The sequence below is a fragment of the Scylla paramamosain genome, chromosome 14 (genome assembly GCF_035594125.1).
Source record: "Scylla paramamosain isolate STU-SP2022 chromosome 14, ASM3559412v1, whole genome shotgun sequence".
In the NCBI taxonomy this organism is placed as follows: domain Eukaryota; kingdom Metazoa; phylum Arthropoda; class Malacostraca; order Decapoda; family Portunidae; genus Scylla; species Scylla paramamosain.
The window spans coordinates 5,580,863-5,586,862 of record NC_087164.1 but is presented as its reverse complement, the minus strand read 5'-3'; the positions used below and the strand labels follow the sequence as shown (position 1 = coordinate 5,586,862).

The window sequence follows — 6,000 nt, the reverse complement described above, 5'->3', positions numbered from 1 at the left end:
CCCATATCCCAGTCTCCTCACTGAAAGCTTCGTAGTGTTTTTAGAGACAAGAAAAACATGAGGCCGATCTTGAGGCCTGACGGTGAACTCGACCTCGCGTGGGACCCCTGACCTAGTCACCCGCCTCTGCGCGAGAGCCTGACCAAGCGTGAGTAGAGGCTCGGATGCCACATGCTGGTGTGGAACATTTTCCCTCAACTTGCTGTTAAGGTGCATGATTCTTTTCTTATTCTAAGTTGTTAATTCATGTAATGTTGGCACGACAAGGAAGTCTACAGGCGATGCAATGAAAAGAAACGTCTTAATATCACAAGTGCGTATCTATAAGGACACTAACTTTGGCAACGGGTAACGTAAGCAGGGAATTGCAGGTGCGAGAGAATGGAGTCAAACTGGGTGGCCAGTGAAGGTCTGACCTCCGTGCTGACAGGTGGCGCTGGTCGGAGCTTCTGCATTCACCACTTTTCCCCTCCTGACGCTTACAGTAAGGCCTTCCTCCTTCAACTGTTCTGCATCGTGACAAATTATTAAACACTTGTGAGCGATCCAACATGTTGGAAAACACTTTATAAAACATAATAACTTGAGTATAAAACATGTGAATTGTAAATACCATGGCACCATAGTTTGCCTCGTGCTGGAACAAGCTGTTGACGAACATGTGATGAAAAACACTGCGTCACTCTGTCACCCCAACGGCGGATCCTGACAGTACATGCATGTATCCAGGTCCATTACACTACTATAAAAGTTAAACAAACATTCTCTCTCTCTCTCTCTCTCTCTCTCTCTCTCTCTCTCTTGTATATCGTACCCATTCTAGCTTTCTTAGTCTATCATCTGAATTACCTGTGTGTGTGTGTGTGTGTGTGTGTGTGTGTGTGTACATGAGAGAGAGAGAGAGAGAGAGAGAGAGAGAGAGAGATGCTTCCAAACAACTGTTAACTGAGTCAAGACGAGACTCACGTGTAATGGTGTATCGCAACTTACAGCAACTTTCACCGCTGTGCCTCACAAGATGTCGATGACCTAAGTATATTTGGTATTTATCTTACTTTTTACGTAATGTAAAAGAGAAACACCTCGGAGTGGTTTCAGAATGCGACAGGGACGCAGTGCAGAGAAAGCTGTGTGCGAATAATATTACTACGCGAAGTACAAACGGAAATTAAATTTAGAGTTGACGAACTGCATCTTAATTCCGATGACTTATAAGTACTTCAGGCACATGTGGCCGCCGCAACCTGACTGAGAAATGTGAAATATGAAAATATGTAAATATGAAAGTTCGAAAGTGAAGAGATATGAAAGTTGTGGAAAGTTCAGAGCTTGCGTGTTTCAGATCAAAGAATATTGAAAGAAAATAAAAAAGCAAGATGAAGCCATGTGATTGTCTGTTCTGTTGCTGCTGAGTCTGCCCGGTAGATGACAGGGCAGCTCGAGTCGTGTATGTTTTCTGCTTGTTTACGTCAATGGTGTCGATCATAACGGGGAGGAGAGGTAGCGGGCGGTGTGGGAAGAAACTTCTTGTGTGTGTGTACCTGTGTGTGAACCGTGTTCAGAGATAAAATGCAAGTACACACACACACAGACACACACACACACACACAGACACACACACACACACACACACACACACACACACACACACACACACACATACACACATACACACACAAGGGACGAACTTACCTCGCATTTGTGTTATGCAACATAAACAAAATTTTGAAACAATGAAATAGTTCTTAACCTAAACCACAGGTACAAAAAAGGCAAAAGTTTGAATTTGATATACTTTTGAAAGGTTATGAACAGAAACTGAAAACTAAAAACAAGTAACTATAAGAGATAGTTTGGATACATCATTGCATGTGTTACTCATCTACTTTACAGGGAGACTCTTTTGATCCTGTTATTGAATTAACAACAACAACAACAACAACAACAACAACAACAACAACAACAACAACAACAACAACAACAACAACATCAACAACAACAACATCAACAAAAACAACAACAAAAACAACTACAACAGCAACAACAACAGCAACAACAACAACAACAACAATAATAATAATAATAATAATAATAATAATAATAATAATAATAATAATAATAATAATAATACTATCAACAACAATAAACATATTTTTGCCTGGTGCTGCAAAGGTCCCTTCTATCATAGTCGTGTATATTCTAAATTTTTCAAACTTTAACTTTTTTGTTCATTAGCATAAAATAGGATTATTATTCCTAACATCCCAACAGACGGAATTAAAGCACATAACACTAGTCTTGTACAACGGAAACATTTGTCAGAGCTGACGAAGTGATAGCAATGACGTTATAGGAGAACAATGGATCATGAATCGTGGTAATGAGCTCTCAATATGTGCCTCATTTTCCTGTTCGTAGTTACTCTCTACCGCTGGGAGGGATGGTGGACAGGATACCACTCACTCTTACCACTCCTATCACTTTTTCCGTCTCTAAGCCTTCCCATTTTCTCTCTCTCTCTCTCTCTCTCTCTCTCTCTCTCTCTCTCTCTCTCTCTCTCTCTCTCTCTCTCTCTCTCTCTCTCTCTCTGCTAATTCCCAAGCATTTACCTTTCCTGTCATGGTTCCTTCCTTATCATCATTCTCACCTCGTCCTTTCAGCACCATTTATCATGTTCTTTACTCACTTCTTATTTTCTGTACCCTTCCTATTTTATCTCGCTGTTTCTTTGCCCCTCCTCCTCCCTTTCTCTTTTTTACACCTACCCTTCACCTTCATTTGCCCACTCCCTCCCCTTCGCTCATATCTTTTTTTCTTCTCCTTCCCTTAATGCCCCTCTTCTTCGACTCTCTCTCTCTCTCTCTCTCTCTCTCTCTCTCTCTCTCTCTCTCTCTCTCTCTCTCTCTCTCTCTCTCCTGTTCCTTTTCATCAGTCTATCTAGTTTTCTCTGATGTGAAATGTGATTAGAAGAAAGAAGTTTAAGGAATATACGAAGCGAGATTGACTTACTTATGAAGAAGACATTGTCCCACCATTACAAAAACAGAACTCCAGAAGTAAGCCGAACTGCGATGACAACAAAACGATCAATGTTGTCATCAAAAACCGTTTTCTTACTCAACGTGACCTTGCCATAGCTTCCTGAGGGGAGTAGACCACTTATCTGACCTTCGACAAGGGAGGGTGTGATGGGCCGCTGTGCTTGGGATGGACGGCAAGGTCATCCACGCTCTTGCTATTGGAGGAAGGGAAAGTATTGAGCACAAACCGTTACAGTCAGTCCGCGTGTGCATCCCTTACCACTCGTTCTTCCATGTGCCCTGATCCTCAGTCACCAATCCTTCTGGCCAGATTAACCTGGAGTATAAAGTGAGGCCATCAGAGACCGCGGTGAGTCAGGTGGGTCTTAAGACTCCCTTTGCTTTGTCTAACATTCACTTATGGTTTAGACGAGAGGTGAATCGCCAGCGAGGCAAATATGCAGTATCATGTTTGCCCTTATACTAAATAAAGCATTCATACTAATTTTTGCTTGAAATTTATGAGACTAAAGTGACACGATCATAGGAAGAATGGATTCAGTCGATTAGTACATAGCACCCCAAGGAGAGAATCACTACAGTTACAGATACTGAAGGAGTACCATTAAGCCAGGCCATCAGAAAGAGCACCAGGTAGAAGAAAAACTAACTTGCCTAAACTATAATTGTATCTAACCTACATTCACTTCGAATTAGTCACATAGATCGTATTTTCTGCACGCGAAGGCGATTTAGGATGGTTCTTTTTAATTACACATATTAAAGACATTGCTTGCCGCTGATTATATACACGGCACTAAAGTAGACATTTGGTAATGTTCATTTTCCTTTAACTGTTGCATATAAGTACGAAAGTGGATGCACGACGTGTGCAACATTTTTTTCTTTTTCAAAGGTGAATGTTACACATCAAAAACTCAAGTGTTTCCTAGCCATATTACATTTTTTCTATCTCATTTATCTTTGGCGCCGCACGCACGTGAGTCTGTGAGGAAATAGTCACGGCTTTCCTTTTGCCTGGACCTTCGTGAAATACTGAAACATCATCAGCATTTTCACTACATACAAACATGACGTTGGCTGCATCTTCAGGACTAAATATGTTTTGGCGTTCCCTGCCACTTCAACACAAATAGCCTTCAGATTAGGGTGATAAGGGACTAGAGAGGCCACATGAAAGGTCGGAGTCGCAGGGACGGTACACAGCGACCGGCTGCCAGTACTGACTTACAAGAGTAGTAGTAACATTCTGTTCATGTAAAGGTGAGGAGAAAACAGCATGACATGCAGTAAATATACACGAATCTTGGTACGAGAGAGAGAGAGAGAGAGAGAGAGAGAGAGAGAGAGAGAGAGAGAGAGAGAGAGAGAGAGACGGAGAGGGAGGGGGGCTGTCTGGGGAAAATACAAGAGAAGGTTACAAGAGTGAGGGAGGGAGGAGAAAGTAGTCCTATTTGTCGGTGAAGAAAAATAATCTAAGAAGCGTTTATCGCAACAAACACTAATTACTTTTAATATCAAGTATGAAATAAAGCCAATGACGCAGATAATGTTGCAGGAGTCACTGTATTGTGCAGGCCTTAAGGGAGTGTGTTGGTGACGGCTGCTGGGAGGAAAGCATTCTACGAGGTAAATGAAGTGAAGGGAAGGCTGCCGGTGAATAAAATACCGTACGCAGGGAAAAAAAATAAGACAGTGAATGAAACAATCATGTGCAGAAAACAAAACACAAAAAATATCGAGAAAAATTAGAAAGTGGAAAAAATGAAGGACAAGAGAAGGAGGATGGTAGAGGGTGAGAGGGAGAGAGGATGGGGTGAGTATAGTCAGCAAAAGGCAGACTACCATGTATAAAACGACACACAAGTGGCGAGCTGAGCCGCTGCAGAAGTAGTGAAAGTAGGAGTGCCGGAGGCTGGCTTAGGTTAGCATGACAATCAATCATTTCAGTCTATAAATTACTTTGGGGCACAAATTAACCTAAGCCAGCAGATTTGCGGCAGCTATCCTGCCCCGGATGTACAAGTGTGTTGCAGGATGCTTCTCAAAATATCCTCAATTTCAAAACTGTTAATGAAAATAAAAAGTGTTTAGACTTTTTGCCATTAGTGTCACCATATAGCTTATCAATAACTTACAAAAGCCCGAATCCTTGATATTCTAATAAAATTTCTTGCATTTATCTAATATCTACTAATTCTCCCCTCGTATTCCTGCATCGCCGCAAGGAAACGCCACGGAATTGACTCACTGAGATCTGCTTCGTCATTCACCTCCATTCTTTTGGCAACGGTTCAACAAAATACAAACACTCGTTTTCACTAACCTGAATGAACTAATATATATATATATATATATATATATATATATATATATATATATATATATATATATATATATATATATATATATATATATATATATATATATATATATATATATATATATATATATAAACGTAATATTATATTATAAAAGTCATACTTCTCTGAAAAGTAAATGCAAAAAAAAAAAAAAAACAATATAAATGCAAACAAAAACTTGCAACTCCGAGCACTGAACTCGTAGGAAACTTTTAAGGGGAATCCCCACCACAGGTGAAGTGAAAGGGAATCTTGTGGTCAGGTGTGTCAGGGACACGAGGATTGTTTACTTTCTCTCTTCTCTCCTCTGGGCGAACACATTCACCCGGAGCAACGGTTCCTTCTACCACTGCCTAATGTGTAACCATACGCGCATTCATGTGCGCCTCAAATTATATGTTTTGTGAAAAAAGAACCACAACAAAAGACACTGAAGAACCTGCTAAAAATGTTTAAGGACAGAGAAGATGGAAATGTTTATACTGCACAAAGTCAAACGAGATCAAATCTTAAAAACATATCTAAGGATGCGCCATGAATTATGATACTATAAAAGTCCTTTATAATGCCCATAAAACCATTAACAGTTTTTAATG

The 6,000-nt window shown here is 40.4% G+C and overlaps 1 protein-coding gene across 3 annotated transcripts in view; it reads left to right on the top strand.

Moving 5' to 3' along the window:
* Positions 1-390: 390 nt before the first annotated feature.
* The window catches only part of LOC135106796 (UNC93-like protein), a 29,531-nt gene continuing 23,921 nt past the window's right edge, over positions 391-6,000 (top strand). The window contains exon 1 of one of the 3 annotated variants that reach the window (XM_064016109.1): positions 391-484. The gene's annotated coding sequence lies outside the window, so the exon portion shown is untranslated. Of the gene's footprint in view, positions 485-3,252; positions 3,400-6,000 lie in introns of those variants that run through there. The other 2 variants (XM_064016110.1, XM_064016111.1) reach the window with 2 other exon arrangements.